Raw genomic sequence first — 24,556 nt, forward strand, 5'->3', positions numbered from 1 at the left:
ATATTGTACTTCCATTACAATCCTTTCTTGCTTCCCATTTCAGGCTTACGAGGTTGAGAGTTGCAGAAACTACAACTGCGGCCCAATAGGAATTAGTATTAAATAAGGTTGATATGGGTTATGATTCAATGGAGGACATTTTGTGAGAACTTCTTGAAACATCGTTGATGATGGCCAGGAGCATTTGTATAGCATGGAACACAACAATAGCCTCCAACATTCTTAATTTGAATGACAAAATAGACCATTTGTAAATGTAACAGAGCTACCCTCTGATATTGAATCTTTTAACCAAAAAACATAAGTGGAAGAAAATAAGAATGGTCTTTGGATTGGATATATCCATGATAGAGTTCTGATTTCCAATTCCACTGCAAATGATCGGAAGGATATTCCCACGTTTTTGGATGGTTCAAAATAAATACGGGTCTGTACCAGGTAAAGGGTCACAATTACAGATTAAGTTGATGGATTTTGACTGTAAGGCATATGCCATGTAAGGGATTGCGGAGTTAAAAAAATCAATGAATATGAATGCATAGTAATGGTTCCATTCTTAGTAAAGTCTAGCAAGAACGAAATTAAACAATGAATTTGGCATATATGAGTGCGCATCTATGTTAGGTAAAATAGCATTCTCAAATTTAAAGTCTTCAACCAAATAGATATTGCAAATAGAGATAAAAATTCACATCATTGTGTGCGCGCTCAGTAAACGCCTGAGCTTTAAACAGTTTTTTAAAATCATTATAAAATCATCCCCTTATGTATGAAGGTCAATCGGCCTTAAACTTAGGGCATATATAAGAATTCTAATTGCATTGTATATCATGTACTATTTATTATGGGATTAAAAAGAAAAAAAATTATAATTTAGATATTTTCATATAAAATTTTATGATGTTAAAGGTGTAACAATTATGTTTAATTATGTGTGCATGGTAGTAATGGCTCTCCCACCCTAATGAATTCAAATGCTCAAACCGCTTCCTATAAGCATGCCACTGCTTCTCCTAGGGCCATGCCCTTTATGTTGAATGCTCAGGCTGCTTCCTATAGGCATGCCACCACTTCTCTTGGGGCCATGCCCTCTGCATTGGGTGGATCGGGTCCCCCTCGCTCACGTAGGTGTCGTTGGTGCTACTATTTCTATAGGTAGTGGGTTGGGTGCCTTACATATGGGTGTTGGTGTTGTGGATGTTCAAGTTGGTGATGTTGCTCTTGCCTTCGCTGCTATTGATGGTGACCCTATTGTGGGTGCTAAGGTCCCTCCCAGACCTTTTTTTGTTGGTAGATGCATCTTTTCTCATGTGGCCATATCTGGTACTCATCACCCCAAAGGGATTTGTCTTCTTCCTTATGCCAAGACCTCCTCGGTGGTGGTTTGTGGATAAAATGTTGTGAACAATATCAATTTTTACCAACGTTGTGCATTAGTGTGCAGGTTTGTTGGATTTTGGCCTTCTCTCCCGGACCTCTATCATTGGGCGAGTGACTCCTAGAAGCCTATGGTTTCTCATAGAATTGAGTTTTTTCGTTGTGCTAAAGGCTTTTTCATTGCTTCCACTCATGATTGTGACTTGGTGTTGGGAAATTTGTGCTTGGGGAGTTCACTCTCTCTCTATCAAGCCTGAACATCTTGTTTTAACCCTCTTACAAAACCACTCAATGTGCATCCGGTATGGGTTCGACTTCCTAATCTTCCCCTTCATTTTCGAGAGCATTCTTATTATGAGGTCATTGGAAACTCTATAGACTGATTCTTGAAGGTTGATGATGCAATATCTTCCATGGGTCATTCCACCTTTGCCTGCCTTCTAATCGGTATTGATATCCCTTTGCCACTCCCTGGAGATGTGGTTCTTATGGTTGGGTATAAGCCATGGGCTCAATTGTTGGATTATGAGGGCTTCCCCTTTCATTGTCTTAGATGCTTCTCGACAAGTCACTTAGCTTCAAATTATTCTCTCTCACGTCACAAAGGTGTTGCTACTTGGTGGAAGGATGCTACTGCTGATCACTTGACCGTCAATGCTCCTAATTCTAATTATGTTTACTACTCTCAGTAGGATGATGTCTCCTCCTTGGATGAGGTTGTCCCTCTTACTGTTGCTAAAGCCTCTGTTGACCCTCTAGTTTCTATAGTTATGGCCTCCTCCATCCCTGAGGCTCCCACACCTATTGCTCCTGCTTTGCAACTCTGATCTACTCCGTCTGAATCCGCTCCTGATGTTGTTCTATAGCAACAGTCTATTGTTGTTCCACAACAACAACTTCTTGTTGTTGCTAAATAAAACTCTGCAAGGTCCTCTCCGCTTGTTCCTTCTATTGATGTTCCTAATGACAATGTTTTCTAGATTATTGTTTGTCGCAAGTGGAAGGGGAAGTCATCCCCTCTCCCCCAAATCCCTCATTGTTAAGTTCTAGGTGTTTCTCACCATTCTTAAGTTGGGTTTTGGGTTGTTGCAAGTTTGATAGGTTTTCACAATGCCTTGCTATTTGGTATGTCCGACCTTGTTTGTTTTGGGTTTGCACCTCTATTTTATTGTCCCTCTTTTTTCTACCTACAGGCTGTTATATAATGGGTCAACACCCTTGTTTTGTGTGTTTCTTAATAAAAATAATTATGTTTATATTAACATAAATATCTTAGATGAATCTATATAAAAAAAAGATTAGTATATATATTTTAAATATAACTTTCAATTATAATTTTTTAATCATTAATGACATAATCTAATTGTTATTGTATGCAAGATTTAGTGTAATCAAAATATGAAAATTGAAATCAAAAGCTAACATACCAATGAAACTTTTGAGTGCAAAGACTAACTATGCTTAAACTAATTTAAACAAGTTAACTTTCCAAGATGTGTCTCATTGTTATCTATCTCATAGGATCCCTCAAGCCAATGTTTTTCTCTCAGATCATTGACCAAATGACTTAGGAATGACAGCTCCAAGAATGAGTGATAAAATGATCTATGTGCATGAATGCATCTAAGATCTTTATGATATGTTTAAGATATGATACTGAGCTATGATGATGAAGATATGATAAAGATATTAACAAACTATGCTAACATGATATACTAACATGGATATGCTATATTAATGAGATGAAATGCTTCTAAATGATTAAAATGCTATTTTAACAAAGAGAGGCAAGTTTCTTTGATGAAATTATACTATAGTGTAGATGCATAAAAGACTTGGATATGGGTAATGAAGGAAATGAGTTCTATTTATAAAAGAAATAGGGAAATGGATGGTTAAGATTGAGAAATCTTAACAAGGGTTAGGATTGAAAGTTATTCAATCCATATGAGGCTTTCAATCAAATCCTATGTTAACATATGTCAGTATAAGGAGGCTTGAGAGGAGGGATAAGGGTGCATTAAATGCTTGAGAAGACATGGTGGTTACCTTAGGAGTTAAGGTTAGGGTTAGGTTAGGGTTAACTAGTGGATAAATCTTTTACCCAAAGGGTAAGCTCTTGTGCAAGGGTTAATAGGATAACTAGGGTCAAAGCCATGAGTGCTTGATGAGTCCCTTGGGTTGGATATGGGTTAAGTTAGAGAGAAAGTCTCTAACCAAGGGTTGAGGCTGAGTTAACCATTAATGGTTTGAAAGACTTTGAGGTTAACTTGTTGAAGGCATAAAGCCTTTAATGCATTTCAAAGGCTTTGAGGGATTTTTGAGAAGTGACTTCTCTTAAGGAATGTGCAAATGTTTAAGAGATGGATTAGGGGTGGCTGTAAGAAGTTGAGTCCCACTTTTGGGCAAAAAGTGGAAGTGTTTTCTCTGTTTTTCAAATTTTCTGTCGATTGATGTCAAAATTTGATGCACTTAGAGATTGAATCTCAAAAAACTTCAGTAATAGAAAATGTAGTGCTCAGAGTCTACTTTTCAAATATGTAATTTATTTTAATACCCACATGCTAGAAATCCCTTTTTAGTAGGCATGTTTAAAAAATAGTTTTTCAAAGTGCCTATTTCAGGACCATACCACACGTGTACGACCACCCTTTTTTGATGCAAATAAATGATTTTTTGCAAATCCTTTTGGGAAATGATACCTAAGACACCAAATACTGATGAGAATATTTTTGCTTATTTTTTTATTAATTTTTAATTGACAATAAAGTATATTTTCAAAACATCGGGTGTACGACCACCATAATTTGATGAAAATTTCTTTTTTTTTTTTTTTTTTTTAATATTCAAAAGAATTGTATGTAGATTGATGTCATATAATATATTTTTCTAAAATCCTAAAAACAAAAAAGTTATTAAAGTTTTAGTGAACCTTGGTATTTTAGGTTTAGGTTCCACTTTTGATTAATAAATAATACAAAAATAGTAAAAGTAATCTTATCACTATGAAATTTACATTTGTGAAATCAGGACGTTGAAAGCACTAATGGGTTTTCATTTCGTCAAAAAATTCAATCAGAAAGGCCCTCAAAAACTTAGGCCAAGGTAGAAATCTGATGTCATTTTACCTTAGTCATTTTTTTGGAGGTCCAAGCATAGGCTTGGTGGGACCAAGCCTATCCCGAAGCAAAAAACAAAGCTAAGGGTTGTTTCCTGTGCCTAATTTTAACAAACGAGCGCTCGTTTCTCTTTGCACCGTTGAAAGTGAAAGGGGCACCTGTTTTAAAAAACGGGCGCTTGTTTCATTCAATAACGGGCACCCGTTTCTAAAAAGATCTCTTGGGCCAGAATATGGCCCACAAGCACAAATCCCAATGATCGAATGATTTTTCAATCATTGCTTGACAGGTATGATCTACAAAGAGAATGTTTTGATTAATCATTCTCTTTGTTTGTCTTATTGTCGATTTGGTAAGGAGATCGATTCAAATTCAAATTTTGGTGTAGCCATGGGATCAAATCAATGCAGGAAGAGGCAAAGGAAGGTTCTAACAACTGAGGAGATTGCAGCAAATAGGGAGAAGGAGGCAATGCATCAACGAGAGAGAAGATTAAGAATGAGACAAGGAGCTTCAATTTCCACAATCGTATTAGAAGAGGAGAACATCAATGAGACCATAAATGCTGATGAAGGAAACACAATAGAACCATTTAATTCAAGTGCATCTTCTAATCCATTATTGGATACATGTATGTCTTTACAACCCTATGTTTTTTCTCATGAAGAAATTGGTGGTTTAGTAGAAGCAGGTTACTCATTAAATGAAATTCTAATTGAAAATCAAACCCCAAATGAAATTAGAACTCAAGTTGAAACTGAAATTGAAATCCAAATTGAAACCCCAAATGAAACTAGATCTCAACTTGAAACTGAAATTGAATCCAAATTTGAAACTCCAAATGAAATTGAAAATCCACCTGCAACTAAAACCAATAATGTGTATGTAGACATGGAAACACCAATTGAAAATGAAACATGTTTGAATGATAATCAAATGAATGAAAATTTTGAAATTAAAAGTGATGTACTAGACAACCTTCCTAGCTTGGTTTCATGGAGACAGATTAGGGCACATGCAAATAGATTGTTTAGACATTTTTTTTATAATAAGAAATTTGGGTTTCAATGTCAATTAATGGTACAACTAATTAAAATGACTAAAATGCGAAAAGTGATGAAGAAGCTAGGCTTTTATGTCAAACCCAAGAAGGACGAGTCTTTAAAACAAGTTGTATCGACTGTTGCTAGTGCCTTTGATACAATTGGAAAGAAAATTCATTCTAAAGATAAAAATGCGGCACAACGGTCAATAACAATAGCTTTAGTAAGCCAAACAACTTTTAATAAAAGAATGATGAGTAACATAAGTGGATATCTTAATATTCATCGCAAAACTTTGTCAAGAGTTGTAAAAAGAAGAGTTAATTTTTAAAGTGATCCGACAAACAAATTGTGGACTTTTAGTGGTAGACTACCAAGGTCTGATATGAAAATTACTGGTGAAGTCAAAAATTTGATCGAAAATTTTTGGCACGATAATACGAGAGTATCACCTAATGTTAGAGATGTTCTTAAATTAAGAGTTGGGTCAAAAATTCATGATCCACATCCAAAACACCTATTGGACATGACTCAAACTGAATTGTATAAATTTTTTTTGGACGATAAGGTGTTGACTATTAGCATTTGTCAAAGGTATTTTGAAAAGTGTAAACCTTGGTATGTTTGAATTAACATGGAAAGAGTCACATGTTGTTGCAAAACTCATGTTCAATTTTGCTACCATTATGATGTATTTTGATATATACGTGTTACCATGCATAGTAATGGAATGTTCCAAGAATGTGGTATAAATATACCACCTGAAACTATAAAGGAGTTTATTTCAAGTTTGTTTTGCAACCCACTAAATGAACAAAAATTTCTTTTCAATGCAGTTGTTTCTAGTGTATGTGATATATGTGGCAATCTTGCATTGTTGGATGAATGTTTGCATGAAAATCTTTCAAATGATTTTGGACAACAATTAGTTGATGTTAAAAGATTTAAAACTGTTGAGTATCCACTGAAGGATGGAAAGGTTGGAAAACGATGCGATCTAATCACTAAAACAATTAGTGTTCATGCATTTATCAATGAATTCAAGCGTAACATTGTACCTAAATATGTTAAACACACTCAAAATGCTAGATGGCTCGATGGTCAGTTTCGAATATGTAAGGATACATTTCCTATTGGTAGTATGCTTTCGGTTGTTGACTTTGCAGAGAACTACATGCTTGCACCACAAGATGAGGTTCAATCACAATACTACAATTCAGTGCAAGTATTAATTTTTGTCCATATTGTCTATAGGCATGCACCAGATAGTACAGAAGAGGATCGCAAAATTTTGAGAGAGTACCATTTCTATATGAGTGATAATAAATTACACTCATTTGAGTTTGTCTAGTTTTGCTTCAAGACCTTTTTTCAAAATTTGAGGGAGAGAGAAATTCAGATGACACAACATCTAATATGGTTTGATAATTGCATAGGGCAATTCAAGAATGCTAGAATGTTTTATTGGTTGAGTAGGATTCATAAGAAAACTAATATCGAACACATGTGGAGTTTTTTTGAGGCTGGACACGGGAAAGGAGAACATGATGGTGCCGGTGCATGTGTTAAGAGAGCCCTTTGCAGAGAGCAACTCAAATTCGAGGAAAAGGCTAAATTTAAAAATGCAAGTGCAATTGTGGATTGGTGTAGTGCAAATTTATCCACAGGATCAAGTCAGAACTCTACAATTAGACATTTCTTCTAACTAGTTAAAGAGGAGAATATCCTTCCAAGATATGATTGTGATACAATTAATGGGTCAGCTAGATGACATTCATTTAAGAGTTCTAATTCTAACACTTGGACTATATGGACTAGAGAGCTTGCATGTTTTTGTCAATTTTGTGTTGTAGGTGAATGGGAAGAATGCGAGAATACGGAATGGGTCGAAGAATGGCAACACAAATCCTTAACACCTACTGAGACACAATATGAAGATGTTAGAAGAAATCAAGACCCTGATCATGCATTTGCATCAGAAGATTATGATCGTGTTTCAAACCTCATACAACCTGGTAATTTAATTCAATTTATTGTTTATAACTTTAAATTATATATTTTTATGTATTGTCATATAATTTATGATTACATATTTGAATTATAAATTCTAACAAGTTTTATTTCTACATGTACTTAAATTTGTTTTCTAGAACATGTGTATGTTGTTGTTGCACCCGAGGATAATGATGAGCAGGTTGAGTATTGACTAGCTAGATGTGTAGAACCTAAGAAAAAGTTGATATGTGATCAATTAGATGATGATGGTTTTCAGTATCCAATTGGGTCTATTGTGGTAGTTGGTACATGGCTACGCAAATACTTAACAAGAAGGAATGGCTTACCAGCTTATGAAGACTACCAATCAGAAAAGAAGATTATACACTCTTCTCATTTGGTGGTGGCAACAAACATCAAATTAGAAAGATACAAAGGTAGACCTACTAATAAGGTATTGTGGACACTTTCAGTAGAAGAGCATGAGGCAATCATAGACGCATTGCAGAAGAGAGAGGATGCAAATGGTACATTAGGTTGAATCAAATTTATATGCATGTAAGTTTGTGTTACTTGTGTGAACTCTTTTATATTTAATCATGATAATTGTTTTTCTTTGTCCCTTTAACATTGTATTTGTCTACATTTGATACAATTTTGGTTTCATAAACAACATTGTATTAGTTATCTTCTTCTTAATGTTATTTTGTGCACATTGTAATTGTGTTACAATTGAATTCTAAATTTTTATGATATATTTATTTTATCGTAATCTCTTCATAGATTAATTGTAAGTTCAAAGATTTTATTATTATTTTAAGAATAGGATGTTATTGTAAATTGGGACAATTATTTTATTGAATTATAAACTATTGCACTATAAGATGATCAATCACAATGTTAAAATATAAAGTCATAAATAAAAAGTCCTATATACAATCACATAACAATTCCTGATGACATAATAACAAGTCTTGAAAAAATAATAATAAGGAAATGACATTAAAACAAGTCCAAATAACATAATAACAAAACAATGTATCACATATATAATCACTAGAGTGCGCCAAATCACATAACACGACCTGATATCATAATAGCAAGGAAATGACACAATAAAAAGTCCTATATATAATCACATAACAATGAGTCCTATATATAATCACATAATAACAAGTCATTGGATAACATAACAAGTGTCATCATAAAAAGTCCATAATACAATAACATGACATGATCTAAAATATACAATCTAAGAGCTCACGTGCATCTCATCTGCAGTCCTCTTCACTCCACGTGAAGGTGGCTGAGATGAATCATCCTGCTACACATGGTCCTGAGATGCACCATCCTGTGTCTGTGCAGTATCAGTGTCTCCACCCTCCTGTGCAGTATCAGTGACTCCACCCTCCTGTGTAGTATCAGTGTCTGCACCCTCCTGTACATTATTAAAATATTTTACATGAGAAGAAGATTTGACATGAGAAGAAGTTACTTGCATAATTCACTTATAAAGTAATTAAATACTAAAAATTTAAAATAAATTACCATATGACCGTGCTCTACAATGCCCTCACTGGTATGTGGAGGTCCACTATCATGAACAAGAAAAGTGGTCATAGTCAAGTCCTGCAAAAAAAAACATTGTACATCAATTTTGATAATCCCTATAAAAGCCAAGTACACAGTATAAACAAATTAGAAATTATTTTTCTAATCATCACCTCAAATGACAATGTGAATGGTTGCATCTGTCTCAATCACATAGCCATACCAATACTGGTAGTGGTATCGACCTGAACAACATATATAAAGCATGAATCAAACTTGTATATATACATAAATTATAAAGTATATATATAGACTACAAGATTATCACAGAAAATCATACATGTGATGCAGGCAAAGTAACTGATGGTCGAAAGCGTACATGTGATGCGCCATCAAACAATCCAAAAGCCTACAATTGCAAAAAATAATGAACATGAATCAAAGTTGTACATAAATTAGTAAGCATATAAACACTTCAAATTAATGGATGAAAAACATACTAGTGGTATATGAGGCCGAGCCTCAGTGGTCCATGTGTCATGTGAAGAACTACCCACCTTAGTGCTACCTGAAGCACCCTACAAAATTGAAAAAAATATCATACACATCATTACATTAAAAAATTTATTATTTATTTTAAATGTACATATCAATACAATGTATCTAGATGAAACTGCATACCGTAAATGGGGCACCAACATCTCTAGGTATTGAGGTAACATGATGTTGGTTCCTCAATGACGTGGTATGATCCATCCTCTATTCAGAAAAAATTGACTCATGTTATGGTTCATATGTGTATATATAAGGAATTTACTATTGCATTATAAATTATATAAATAAATTTGTACCCTTGTAGGCTGATCATCGTCTGCCCACAGGAGATCAACATATGAAGAGATGACATCAGCATGTGCAACCTCCTCAGCATCATCATAACCACCATGGACAACATCAGCATCATCAAAATCACCATCTCCTCTAGGGGCAGCTTCACTCTGTGGACCCATACATACATCCCAACAACTCGTGTAAACATGTGCTAAGCTGGGGGCAGCCCTCACCTCGTGCAACTGCTATACCAAATTGCTTGACAGGGCACTCAATGAACCTAGAGTAGAATCCACTGCTCGATGATGGGCAAGTGCTGGAACAACTGGTGATGGAAGAGGAACCAATGGGTCATTGCGCACACGGTTTCTAACCTTGTCGCTCAATTTTGCTCCTGGCCTATCCTGGGGCATGCCTCTCCCAACCCCCTGAAATGATCTAATATCAAAGTAATTGGGCTTTTTGCTCAATTCAAATTTGGCCCATAATTTCTTCAAAAAATACATTGGGACCTCATGATTGGAGTGTGGTGGACCATCCACCACCGCTCCCAAAAGTGTCTAGCAATGCCCAGGTGCCTACACCATTGAATAGAGATCCATGGCTTCTTCAGATCTATCTCTTCACCCGCCTTAGGGTTCACAAAATATTTTTTCAAATCCATTCTTGTTATTTTTAATTCATTAACTTGTTTGTATGTGAGGCCATCAACGTAAAATGCACGCAATCCCTCACACCAACTACGATAGCTATCTAGCTCACTATCTAATGCTTGCACAAATTGTACAATGCCTTGCATACTATCTGCAAGGCATAACAACTGCAGAGGTGGATGAGGCTCACACCTAATAGTATGAATATATCTAATCAAAGAATCAATATTCATCCTAATTATCTGTCTCAACTGATCGGGTGGAGGTGGAGGTGGAGGTGGAGGTGGAGGGGGTGGTGGAGGGGGTGGAGGTGGAGGTGGTGCTAGACCTAATAGCTCATCTATCTCAAACTCATCCATTATGTTAAAATAATTTGAATATATATACAAACATGAAAATTTACAATTACAATTACAAACATGAATTTTTTAAATTTTTTTTCAAAACAAGGTGGCAGTGCCACTTAATATATTTTATTATATAAAGTTGATTCAAAGAGCTCCCGGAGAAAAGAACCAGTAAGAAAAACTTTGATCCTTGCTCTACAATACATAGAAAGGTTGTGAGATTTAAATCTCAAATATGCCAAGAAATACAATATCTTATAGTGTCCAGAATAGCGAGTGCCATAAAACATCCCCTAGTATCAAATATTTCTTGGAATGTATTGAACAAGATGCAGTCTAAACCAAAACATCACAAGATCTATGCACATTTACATAGCAGTCCACAATATGTCTCTCTTATGACTTTATCCAACTTACAATCCAACACACTTCTCAAATCAATATCCCTTCACAATATATAGATGTAGCAAAACTACAGGACCCTACACTTATAATATCACACAAACCAATTTATATCATTATGAAAAAAACCATTGTGTAGCTATATGTAATATTATCCTGTACCCATATCCTCCAAAATTTTTGCCTTAAGAATTGGATAAGAATCAAAATCATAATTCGGACCCATCATATTAAGTTCCTCCTTGGAACTTCCCAAATTTGCCAAATGATTTGCAACCCAGTTCCCTTCTCTATACACATGTGAAATGGTGAAGTTTGTAAATGTATCAATTAGTGTCCATGCTTGTTCAAGTAAATATCTTATCTGCCAATTATCAATATTTCTCTTTATGCAAGAATTGATTATAATAGCTGAATCGCCTTCAATGTGTATATATGAGATGTTCAATTTTTTTACTAGTAGAATACCTTCAAGTAAATTATATGCCTTTGCAAAGTTGTTAGTACCCGACATAATAACAGTAGCTTTCAAAGCTAAAACACATCCTGTGTGATCCCTTATGCATACTCCTATCCCTACATCACCTGGGTTCCCTTTAGAGGAGCCATCAAAATTTAGTTTGAAATGCATTGAATCTGGAGGACACCATTTCACTTTATTTCTATCAATTTTACTGGTTCTCACTCTCAGAAGACAAGGTGATATAGGAATAGAGATGCCCTTCTAGCAGTTAATAACTTGACCATCCCAAGAAGTAAATTCCCTATTTGAATTGAATTGATTTGAAACTTGAGCATTAACCAATTCTGATACTGATTTTTCAATATAATTGAAAACTTCAGAAAGAGGAGATGTTTGCTTTCTAAAAATACGCTTATTTCTTTCCCACCAAAGTGACCATACTACTATGGATGGGATCACTTTCCAAATACATGCAAAAAGAGAGGATGAGTATAAGACTGGCCATCACTGGAACAAATCCCATACATTATCTAGAAGAGGTGTGTTAAAGGAAATCTTATCAAGCATGGACATCCAACAATAGTGAGCAAAATCACATTGGAGGAGGAGATGATCTAACGTTTCACTGTGTTCACCACAAAGTACACAAGGAAATGGATGTGCAATATTCAATTTTACAAGTTTCTCACTGGTGAGTATTCTCTTATGTAGAGCAAGCCAAGCAAACATCCCTACCTTGGGAAGAACACTATTATTCCAACATAAATTGTAGGCTCTTTGTGAATAGGATTGAACAGACATTTGATGAATTGCCTTATACCCTTCCTTGATAGAGTACTTTCCTTTCTTCATAGGGCACCATATCAATTTGTCCAAACCATTAGAGATAAAGATAATGCGATTCTTGAGAATCAAAGAAAATTTTACCTTTTGACCCGGGGAGATTGGGAGTAGAGCTGGCTTCTTCCAAAAGACATGATTTGAAGGCTTCTCAAGATCATCTATGTAATCATAAAGGTGTGAACCCCAATGAGAAATAAATATAGGGATCACATCTACTAGGGACTCCTCCAGATTAAGAGGGGGGAGACCACTCCATGAATCATGCCAAAAGTTGACTTCTTTGCCATTATGTACTTGCCATGATAAGTATCTAGTAATCATATTCCTAGAGTCCATCATGAAGTTCCAAACTGCAGATCCTGATGGAGGATCAAGGATAGTAAATATATGTGAAGGGGTGGGAGTATCTAAATACTTTTCTTGCATAATTTGACACCATAAAGCATGTGGTTTTTCATACATATTCCAAACTAGCTTTCCCCCAAAGGCCTTATTCCTTTTTGACAGATCGTGCAGACCCACCCCGCCCATAGATTTGCTTGGAGTCATTTTGTTGATAGACACAAGTGGGATCTTTTTCTCTTCTGAAAGATTACCTTTCCAAATAAAATTCTAAATAATTTTCTCGAAATGAGAGACAATATCTTTCGGGGCTTGAAGGACTGAAATGTAGTAGTTTGGAATTGTAGCCAAAACAATTTTAACAAGAAGGATTCTCCCTAACAGAGATAACCATTTAGCTTTCCACACATAAATTTTTCTTTTTAATCTATCAATCATAGAATTCCAAAAAGAAGGTTTCCCTACTCCCATAAAGAAAGGGATACCCAAGTACGATGATGGAAGAGAATCCACTGGAAAGCCCAATGTCTGGATAATGCTGCTAGACACCATTTCAGAAGTATTGAATATGAATAGTTTAGATTTTTGCGCATTGATTTTCTGTCTAGATCCAGAATTATATATGTCCAATATTTTCTTAATATGCCTTGCTTCTTGTATATTGGAACAGTTGAATAAAAGTGCATCATCTGCAAATAAGGTGTGGGTGATAGAAATTGAGGTATTAGGGATGCATACCCCTTTCTAGAAACCTAGACTCAACTACTTATTGACCAATCTACTAAAAGCTTCTACCATGATAATGAATAGAAAAGGTGATAGCGGGTCACCTTGTTGAACCCCTTGGGAGGCTCAAAAAAAGCCAGAAGGATTACCATTAACAATAACTGAAAAATGTGCCCCAGAGAGGCAATTTTTGATCCATTTGCACCACTTATCTGAAAAGCCAAACTTTTTAAGCACTCTCAAAAGAAAGGACCAACATACTTTATCATATGCTTTCAACATGTCTAATTTAGCTATAAAAGCAGGGGACTGTGAAGAGTTAATTGAGTGCAGAACTTCATGGGCCACAAGTGCACCTTCTGATGTTTCCCTACTAGGAACAAAACCTCCTTGTTGAAGAGATATTACTTTAGGTATCAAGGATTTTAACCAGGAACAAACATGAAAATTTATAATTACAAACTATTTAATTTACATTTCACCTTCCAAAAAAACTTATAATTAAATACAATTTAGCAACTTAAATATAAAAAAAGGAAACCCACATAGATCTATAATATTATTAATAGGTGGGTAATAATAAGCATCATTTAAGAAATATTATCCACTTAAATCAAAGCATAAGAAATATTCTACAGAATAAAACATCATAATGCCCATGCAACTCAAACAATACATTTTAACATCTAAAGATGAATTAGTATAAGTTCCATCAAAATCACAAAAATAATCATGAGAGAGAGAGAATAGATAATGAATAAATGACTCCATTGATTTAGAAAATGAAGGTAACTTCCATGGAATTACAATTTAGTACCCTTGCAATATTTAACCATTATCATCAATTAGGCTACCACTTTATATTTTCACCTTGATAGGATTTGATTCAACTACTCTCTTTTGGTTAAATTAACTAAATTCATTAAACTCATAAGTTATATCTATGAACTTGTCAATACATGTACTACTTTGTCGTGTTCTTTTCTAGAATCATTGGATGATTTAGTGATCGCAACTAGTAGTACTACACTAAGTTGAAGCTTGAATAAGTAGTAGGTTCTCTACTCTTGGAGGAGTTAAAACAAAAAAAAACTGTATTTTTTTATATTCAATTTTATATTGGTATTTTCTTGTTCAAAGTCGCAACCCACAAAATGTGATTCCAATATTGATCTATATAATTTGATTCTTATTTTTATTAAATTTGCTACTAGTGTGATTTATTGTCCTCTTAACTTAAATCAAGCTATGTAAATTTAAAGCCTCGTAACTTTTTATAGAGAGCATATTTTTTCATGCTTCATGTGGCATTGAAAAGGTGGTTCATAAATCTTCATAGATCACACAATTACTTTCTAGAATATTCCCTCGTATTTTATATTTTTTTTTTTGTGATTTCACATTCTGGTCATTAACTTGGACATCTTGGCACTTGAAAATGATCGTCTTACATGAGATGAATTTGTTTTATATGTTTTATATGTATTGATTTTATTGAGATTTTAAGTTTTTATTTGAGGAGGTATCATAGGTTTCTCTATTCATCCTTTTGTGGTAAAATTAGAAAGGGACAACTATGATTCTTTTGTAAAATGGTATCTTGATAAGTTTTAGGTGGTGTAATCATTTTCCTTTTATGTACGGAGTCATACCTAAACTAGAAACACTAGAAATTATATAATCTTGGTGTAACATCATTAACCATGTAGGAGTGATTTGATCTAGTATCAAGATCATGATTCTATGTGTATTGCATTGGATATTGATTTCCCCCACACACTTTGGAATAGACTTTAGGAGATCCATGGAGACCCTCATATCTCTCCATTCCTAGAAGATCCTATTGTAGATTGTTTCATTCCCTTTGTAGATGAAGATCACATACCCTTCGATGGTGATACTTCAGAGGAAATTTATTATATCATAGGTCTTGCATGCTTTGACAATTTAGAGGCTTGTCTCATTCTTCAAGTACACATCCTATCAAGACCTAATATCCATCTTAAATGTTTTTTATTATTTTAGATTATTATCACCAATTCCATAAACCCAATTAATTTAGTCTACATGGCATTAATCACCTTCTAAACATGACCACTTGGGATTCATATATTTTGAATATATTATCCTTGTTTGAGGAGTTTAGAATTACATATGTTAAATATTATTTTGAGGATATTGATATTCTCTTTCATGATTAGGCTAAGTTAGGAAGTAGTGAGGATTAATAGTGATAGTTAGAGTATTATCAAATTTAAGAACCCTATTTTTCACACACACAAAAAAAAATATTCATATTCATTATCATTTTAAAGTTCAATTTAAACATAAATTAAACATCTAACTTTTACAAAAAATCCTATAATTAAATACAACATTTAGAAATATAAATTTAGACATTTAGACTTTTATGCATGATTAAAATAGAGAGAGAGAGAGAGAGAGAGAGAGAGAGAGAGAGAGGGAGAGTAGGTAATTTGAGATACAACGAGTTAGAGAGAGAATAGATAATTTGAGAGATAGAGAGTAGGTAATGATAGAGAGAGCGTAACGTGTGAAAGAAAGAGAGGGGGGTAATGTGTGTGTGTGTGTGTCTGTGAGAGAGAAAGAGAGGGGGTAATGTATGTGTGTGAGAAAGAGAGGGGATAATGAGAGATTGAGAAAGAGAGAGCGTAATGACAGAGATGGTAATGTGTATGTGTGTGTGAGAGAGAGAAGGGGGGTTTATTGTTGATTTTCATCTAGGGTTTATTGTTTGTTAATTTTTTAGGGTTTGTTGTTCATTTATTTTCTATGGTTTATCATTTGTTTTTTTCTATTTAGGGTTTAGTGTTTGTTTTTCTGTTCAGGGGTTATTGTCCATTTATTGTGTTTAATGTTTATTGTTCGTTTATGTTTTTGTTTTTTGTTTTTTTCCTACGGTTTAAATACTATTCATGTTTTTTGTTTTTTTCTTATGGTTTTTACTATTCATGTTTTTTGCAATATTTAAAAACTAAAAACTATTTTAAACATGAAATAAAATAAAATAAAAGACGATTTTCAAACTTTAAAACATAAAAATTAAAAAATAACAATACATTAACATTTTTTTATGAAAAATAATAAAAATAAATAAAATAGAATATAAAAAATAAAACTAAATACCTGGAAGGAGGTAAAAATGGTTTGGGGGGTCAGCTGGCATGAAAAAAATGGGTACCCGTGCTCCTCAGAAGCATCTACCCATTTTCCAAACAGTGAAAATGATGGAAAATGGTTTAAAATAAATAAATAAATACATTTCAAAAATGGGCACCCGTTTTTTTCAAATTGAGCACCCGACTTGAAAGAAACGGCCGCTCGTTTAGCTTCGGGCACCCGCTGCTAAACGAGTGCCCGTTTCTTAATGGCTCGGGCACCCGAAGCTAAACGGGTGCCCAATTTGTAAAAATCGGGCATCCGTTTCTAGCGGGCTCTTTTCCCAACCCGCAAACTTGATGAATACTAAAAGGGGGGGGTGAATTAGTATACCAAAAAATACTGAACTCAAACACTTCAATAGTTTAGCAGTAAACCGGTATGAAATATTTACTAACAAACCAGTTTAAAAAAATGCAAACCAAACAACAAACAAGGCATTCACCCACAGGAGCACAATCACCATAACACAAGAGGTTTTGACGTGGAAACCCAAATGGGAAAAACTTTGATGAGCAGAAACTCACAAGTAACTATCTGCATAATAGAAACCAGACTGGTTAAGGTTAGATCGGTTAAGGTCATACAATGTTCTTCACCAGAACAGATCCTGCTAGGAATCTTGATCTCTGTTAGGAGATAAGTCTGATCAAAGACTACCTTGTGAGAGGATTTCAGATCCACATTTGTGAACCACCTTGTTAGAGGATTTACAAAGGATTTTCCAGGCCTACCCGGTTAAGGGTTTTAGACTTGTCAAAGATATGAGTAATCAACAAGTGAGTGATCTAAATACTAGCACAGTATGCTTGGTTAGATCCTTGATAGCTCATTGTTAATGCATTTCAACATTACTTCAGTCTTCAATATCTCCACACTCTGTTTCTTCACACAGACCTAATCTTCTTCTATGACCGCACATACAAAAACCTCATCAACCACCTAAAACCCTAACACACTTCTAAAACCCTAGACATGATGTCCTTATAAAGGAATCTAATTTCATGTCGGTCTAATAGGATTACATTGCAAGTTCCTAGGTTCAGCGCATCTGGACACATTTGGTAACATGGTACAAAATCACCACCAAAGTGTCGGTGTATGATAACTCATCACAGAAATACCAGTTGGTAACTCATCACAGAGTAATACCGGTTCATACATTTAATCGATTACCGGTTCACACATTTTACTAATTATCGGTTTGACAAAATGAAAACTGGGAAAAATGATAACAACCGCTTTGTTCCTTTATACCACTTTGGGATCCTCGAACCGCTTGAGGTCTTCATACCACTTTGGGTCTTCATACCGCTTGAGATCGGTAAACACTTTCTGCAAAACACCAATAGTCTAAAGACAATAATACATAATACTAGTTGGAACAAATACCGGTTGAGCATAACTCATACATACAAAAAGTGATCTCAAAGCAAGTGTGTGTCCATCAATCACAATCACAACCTCATCATCAAAAATGCCAACAATCTCCCCCTTTGGCATTGATGGCAACACTTAGGAAAATTTTGACATCTAAGTGTTTTACAACAACAACAAAAAATGCCATAATCAAAATTACTCCCCCTAAACATATACACTCTCCCTTTTGCAGAAAATACAATGTATACTACTCCCTTAAAGAGATAACATGAAAGTATACATTCATCAAAATTTTAAAATACAAAATACTACTCCCCCTTTGCCAACAATGACAAAGTATTGTAGAAGAACCCTTGTTTGTCATTATCATTAATATAATAAATGTTTATGACAATAATGAGTGAAACTTATCAAAAACCAATTTAAAATCCTGCATAAAAGTCTTCATGGATAAAGACCATGATTCAAGTAATGAGGTAGCCACCTCACTTTCTGTTTGCATCTGGGATACCTGTTCTTCCATGGCATCAATTGTGCTCATCTCTTGAGTGACCGTTAAGGCATCCAAATTGAGATAGCATTTCTGAAGTATTTGCAGTCTGGGTAGTAGAACTAGTTGAAATTCTTGCAAATCTCTCGTTCGGTTGCAAATCTCTACTTCAATTCTGGCAAACTAGAGCTGAAACCGGTGAACAGTTTGCCCATGTGTAGTGAAGGAATCATAGGGCGTCTTAAAGGTGCTTATATATGCCTGCAAATTAGATTGCAGTTTTTCTTTCTGTGCAAGAATATCATCACAAAATAGATGGGGTTGGCTTATCTTACTGAGCAATAGTTTTCCCTCATCCATAGCATCTCTTATGTCCTTCTATTCTTTCTGAAGTTCAGACTGGAGCTCCTTCAGTTTCTTCACTAAGGTAGTGTTTAGTGCCTTTTGATGCTTCTTCTATGCATTAGCTTTAGCAACCTCTTCCAAGCATTGTACCTAGTCCTCCACAACTGTACATAGAAGTTTTAGTTGGGCCAGAGAGGAATCAGTACTGGGGAGGTTTGTACTGGGAATCAAACTGGTAAGAGTTTCAACCATAGTTTGAATAACATCTTGCTCCTTTTTCCTCCTTAATGCTTCCAATCATTCTTATGCAAGCTTAATTCTTTAGAGTAGCTCTGATTTATTTGCAGATTGGAGGTCAATAGGACTAGTGATGTCAACTAGTTTGGCTTGACCACCGGTTTCCTTTGGGGTCTCCACTTGTGTGCTCTTTGTTGCTTCCTTCTTCTCTTTAGCTCTTTGCTTTTCCACTTCTGCCTTCTTTTGCTCCTCTGCTTCTTTCTTTTTCTTCTCTTCTTCCTTCTTTCTATCTTCTTCTTTCCGCTTCTCTTCTTCTTTTTTCTTCTCCTCTTCCTGTTTCTTCTCCTCCTCTTCCTGTTTCTTCTTCTCTTCTTCCTGTTTCTTCTTTTCCTCTTCCTGTTTCTTCTTCTCTTCTTCCTGTTTCTTCCGCTCCTCTTCTTTCTTCTTCTCCTCTTCTACTTGTTTCCTCTTCTCTTCTTCCCATTTCTTCCACTAATCTTCTTTCTTCTTCTCCTCTTCTGCTTGTTTCCTCTTCTCTTCTTCCCATTTCTTCCACTAATCTTCTTTCTTCTTCTCCTCTTCTACTTGTTTCCTCTTCTCTTCTTCCTGTTTCTTTTTCTCTTTATCTTGTTTCCTCTTCTCTTCACCTTTCTTTTTCTTTTCCTCTTTCTCCGCTTGGTCATTGTCAGCCTTTTCTTTGTCCTGTTTTTCCTTGTCCACTCTCTCTTTATCAACCTTTTCCTTTGCTGCATCTAGAGTGACATCTTCACCATCCAAAGCATCAATTTCAATCATGTCCATCTGTTTAGTAACCAGTTCTCCTTCACTGTCATATACCTCATTCGATTTTCCAGTTTCTGGTTCTTGTTCAGCCTTCTTGTTGGCTTCAGACACTTGGTGCAACCTTAGAGCGGATTTGGCATGGGAGTGTGTATCTTTCACCCCTTCAGAGACTTTGCCTTCCAGTAACAAGAGTCTTCTTCTTCTCATGAAGAAGAGGCCTTTGTACTTATCCATGATTTCATAAAGCTCAGAATTTGACACATCAGGAAAATACTGTGCAAAGATTTCCTCTCTTATTTCCTATTCTTTTTCAATGGCAATGCACCATTTGTTATCTAAAGAATTGTATAAAGAATCTAGTGTCACAGATCTAATTTCCGATGGCGACCGGTCATTAATACATAGATATTGAATAACTTCCTGTTCAACTTCCTCCTTTTCATTATCATTAAAATCATCAAAATGATCTATTAAATCACTTAGCACTTTTCTCCTAACATTATTGATAGCCCTTTGACAATGTGTCAATGGTATGTAAGAGGAAATATCTATATTTACCGGTGTTGATGATGCCGATTCATTGCTGGTTGTCTTTGCCTTCTTCCTTATTTGCCTAGTCTTTTTAGGCTGCACTTCAGGTTTTGTATCCTCAGAATCTGGTGAGCTGCTCTTAGTCTTCCGCTTTCTTTCAAAAACCTTGGCGGGTGCAACTTCCAGTTTCTTCTTGGTTGTTGACCGCTTGGTCACTTTAGGACTTGCAGAGATAACCGGTGTCGATACCGATGGCACTGCCTTTCCCTTCTTCACTGAAGGTTCTTCAACCAGTGTTACCCTTTCCAAGTAGGTGTCGGTTCTCTTCTTCTTTGGATCAAGAGGCGAGGCAAGTAGGGTAGAGTCATACCCATCTAGCATGTCATACATCACCTCATATCCCATGGATTCAACTTTTTCCTTTCTGGGCTCCACCACCTCCATTATGCACTCATCTACTATGATGATAAAGCAGATATCCTCTTCATACTTTTAAACAATATTGCCAGATATTATCATCCTTTGGCTCATCTTCCACTTGAATTCATCAAAATATTTATTTAAGACTTCATGATACCCAGTTCCCACCGCTTGAAGACTTTCTCTAATTTGTTTAGTAACCGGTTGGTTAGCAGACCATTCAATATCACCGACTCCTGGAAAATAGCCTTGAAAGTAGAAAAACAAACCTACCAACAGTTTTCCAAATTTAAATCTTAAGGCATTGTCCTATTTGATAGACTTCAGGTTTACCAGAAGTTGCCTCTGCATATAGGTGCATAGATCAAATGAAGCATCTTCCATGATCATTCTGTAGGCGGCATTTATCGCAACAGTAGAGACAGAGTTTATTCTGCTAGCATAGAACGTCTGGTATTCGATCACCATGTAGGCATACTTAACCAAATCATCCTTGATGGTGTTGACGGTCATTCCCCGCTGGTTGCTCACAGAACTGGTGAGCTTGGTCAATTCAGTCTTGATGACTTTTCTTAGGGTTGGCACCTCACCAATGTTGCAGAAACCGGTGACGACATGAATAACTTCAGGCATAATGTCATGTGTCCTCTCGAGATACATTTTGTCACCATGCACTCTACTAAGAATAATTCGGATGTGATCTATCGTGAATTCTTCAAGAAAATACACTGCATTGTGAAGTTTCTTCTTTTCCAGGATGTTGTATTCCAGTTTGATCTTTTTGTCATCCCCGCATAATAGACCTAGCTAAGAATGGATCACTAGAGACCCTAGGTCTTCCAGTTTACAATCAATGTACCATGAAATATGATCTTCTACTATTCTTCCTCTTGCATGTTGCAGCAGTGTGACCACTACCATGACAGATCATACCAGTTGCTCTCCAACCGGTTACCGCTTGATAACCACCACCACCCGACTGATGGTAATAGGCAATATACCGGTTTGGATTCCGATTCACAGAGGATTCAGGAAAAACTCCTTGAATCCTTTGAGGATATCTTCCAGTGTTGTGTATAACAGACCTGCATTCAAATGCTCTATACCCAAACTTGTTGCATGCATAACAGTTACCATTGAATCTATTGGATCTAGGCTTATTGTTTAGGAAGTAAGGAAAGTTATTGTAAGCCTTATTTCTACATACATTAGTAGTATGCCCTTCCTTGAGACAATTAAAGCAAACAGGTTTAAACTTTTTCTTACCTTTATCCTTTGTTTTCGGTTGCTTCTTTGATGCTCCCTCTTTTGTTCCAGAGGTCTCACCTTCCTCATAACCAGAAAAACCAAGTCCAGTGGTATTCTTTACCAGTTTTGCTGATTCAAGCTTTTGTTCTAACTTAATAGTACTCTTATTGAATTTGGCAAGTATTTCCTTTGACTTAGTGAGTTCCTTGGAAATAGCAGCATTGGATTCCTTCAAGGTTGCATTCTCAGAAATAGCCATGTTTAGTTCACCTTGCATTTCTTCTTTTTTCACTTTACTCTCTTGGAGACGAGTGGTAAGTGCACTGATTTCTCACTTCAGCCTGGAGATCTCATGATCTTTGTCTTTTACCAGATCTTCAACTTTCCTCTGATTCTCAAGCTCTTGACACATTCTGATAGTCAGTCCTTCCAGTTCCCTTCTTGGGTTGGCATTAGATTCATTCAATTTTTCAACTTCTTCAACTTGGGCTTCCATGTCTGTTTCATCAGAAGAACTATTTTTAGTAAGCTCCTTCAGTTTTTTAGCATGCTCTCTTCTCTTTGCTAGAGGCTTTATACTTGACTTTAAGTTCATCAAAGGCTTTCTCAGTTTGAGTGAGACGATGAGTAAGCTCCCTCATAGTGTATACCCCCATATCTCCTTCTAAGTGGTTAAACTTATAGAAAGGTTGGCTCTGATACCAATTGATGAATACTAAGAGGGGGGGTGAATTAGTATACCAAAAAATACTGAACTCAAACACTTAAACAATTTAGCAGTAAACCGGTATAACATATTTACTAACAAACTGGTTAAAACAAATGCAAACCAAACAACAAATAAGGCATTCACCCACAGAAGCACAATCACCATAACATGAGGTTTTGATGTGGAAACCCAAATGGGAAGAACTACGGTGAGCAGAAACTCACAAGTAACTATCTGCAGAATAGAAACCAGACCAGTTAAGGTCATACAATGTTCTTCACCATAACAGATCCTATTAGGAATCTCGATCTCTGTTAGGAGATAAGTCTGATTAAAGACTACCTTGTGAGAGGATTTCAGATCCATAGTTGTGAACCACCTTGTTAGAGGATTTACAAAGGCTTTGCTAGGCCTACCTACACTAATACATTTGGCCTAAAATTCCGATGGAGGTTTCCAACAAAGAAGGTATATTGTGATCAAATTTGATTTTTTTTGAAAAAATGCCCAATTTCATCGGAATTCTGACGATAATGCAACATTTGGTTTTGACAGAGAAGGAATTGGTAATGACATTTGGTTTTTTTTAAGAAAAAGTGCCCGCGTTCATCAAAATTCCGACAACCGCGTGCATTACTTCAAAAAAAGAAGAAAAGACCAAGTCATTTCATAAATCCCGCCTCTTCTTCCCATCGACCTTTGCCATTACAAAATCCCACCTCTTTGTCTCGCCTCTACCATTACAAAATTCTGGCTCTGCAGGGAACCAGCCATGGAATGAAGTGGTGCTGCAGGAGCAGCTATACCAGGATACCAGGTGACAGGAAACTTTCCAGCTTCATGGTAGGAATTTTGTTATTTATTTTTGTTTGTTGTCTGTTTAGGGGCATTTTCAAGTCTGGGCATTATTTAATGTAATAAGGGCATGTTTTGGGCCCATTTGTAAGCCGTTTGGCATTTTGTTAGGGGTGTATGGGTTTAGGATTTAAACAACAATTAAAAGCCTTTGCCAGACTAAATCCTTGTTTATAAGTGTATAATGTTTAAACCAACATTAGAAAACTGTTTACGGGTCTGGTGTTTGTAGAACAGTTAAGTAACTATTTGTTTTTTGCTTCTTATTCCCTCCAAATCGATTGCGGACGTGGGTTGGAGGAATTGAAGAGTTGAGTAAATATGCCTCCTGCTTGCATGTCTACCATGTGAAGTGGCCTGAACGTGGTGGAGTGCGGGCAGGCAGAATGTACATTATCATTCTAATGGTCATTTGCAGGAATGGGCCACGGGTAGAAGAAGCACACACGTGGTAGGGAAACATCTCTATGTGCTTGCCATGAGAGTGCGTATGAATGGAAGTTGAGAGGGAATGAGTTTGGGATTGGAGATTGAAGTTTGATAGATTGCAGAGTTGTTGTGTCAGTTTGAATTTTCTGCTCAACAACACCATGTCATCCCAATAGGTTCCCTTGTTCATTTTCCCTCACATCTCATTATGTGTTTCAGTCCTCTTGAAGTATCCCCATCAAGTGGTTCCTCCCATG

The sequence above is a fragment of the Cryptomeria japonica genome, chromosome 7 (genome assembly GCF_030272615.1).
Source record: "Cryptomeria japonica chromosome 7, Sugi_1.0, whole genome shotgun sequence".
NCBI lineage: Eukaryota > Viridiplantae > Streptophyta > Pinopsida > Cupressales > Cupressaceae > Cryptomeria > Cryptomeria japonica.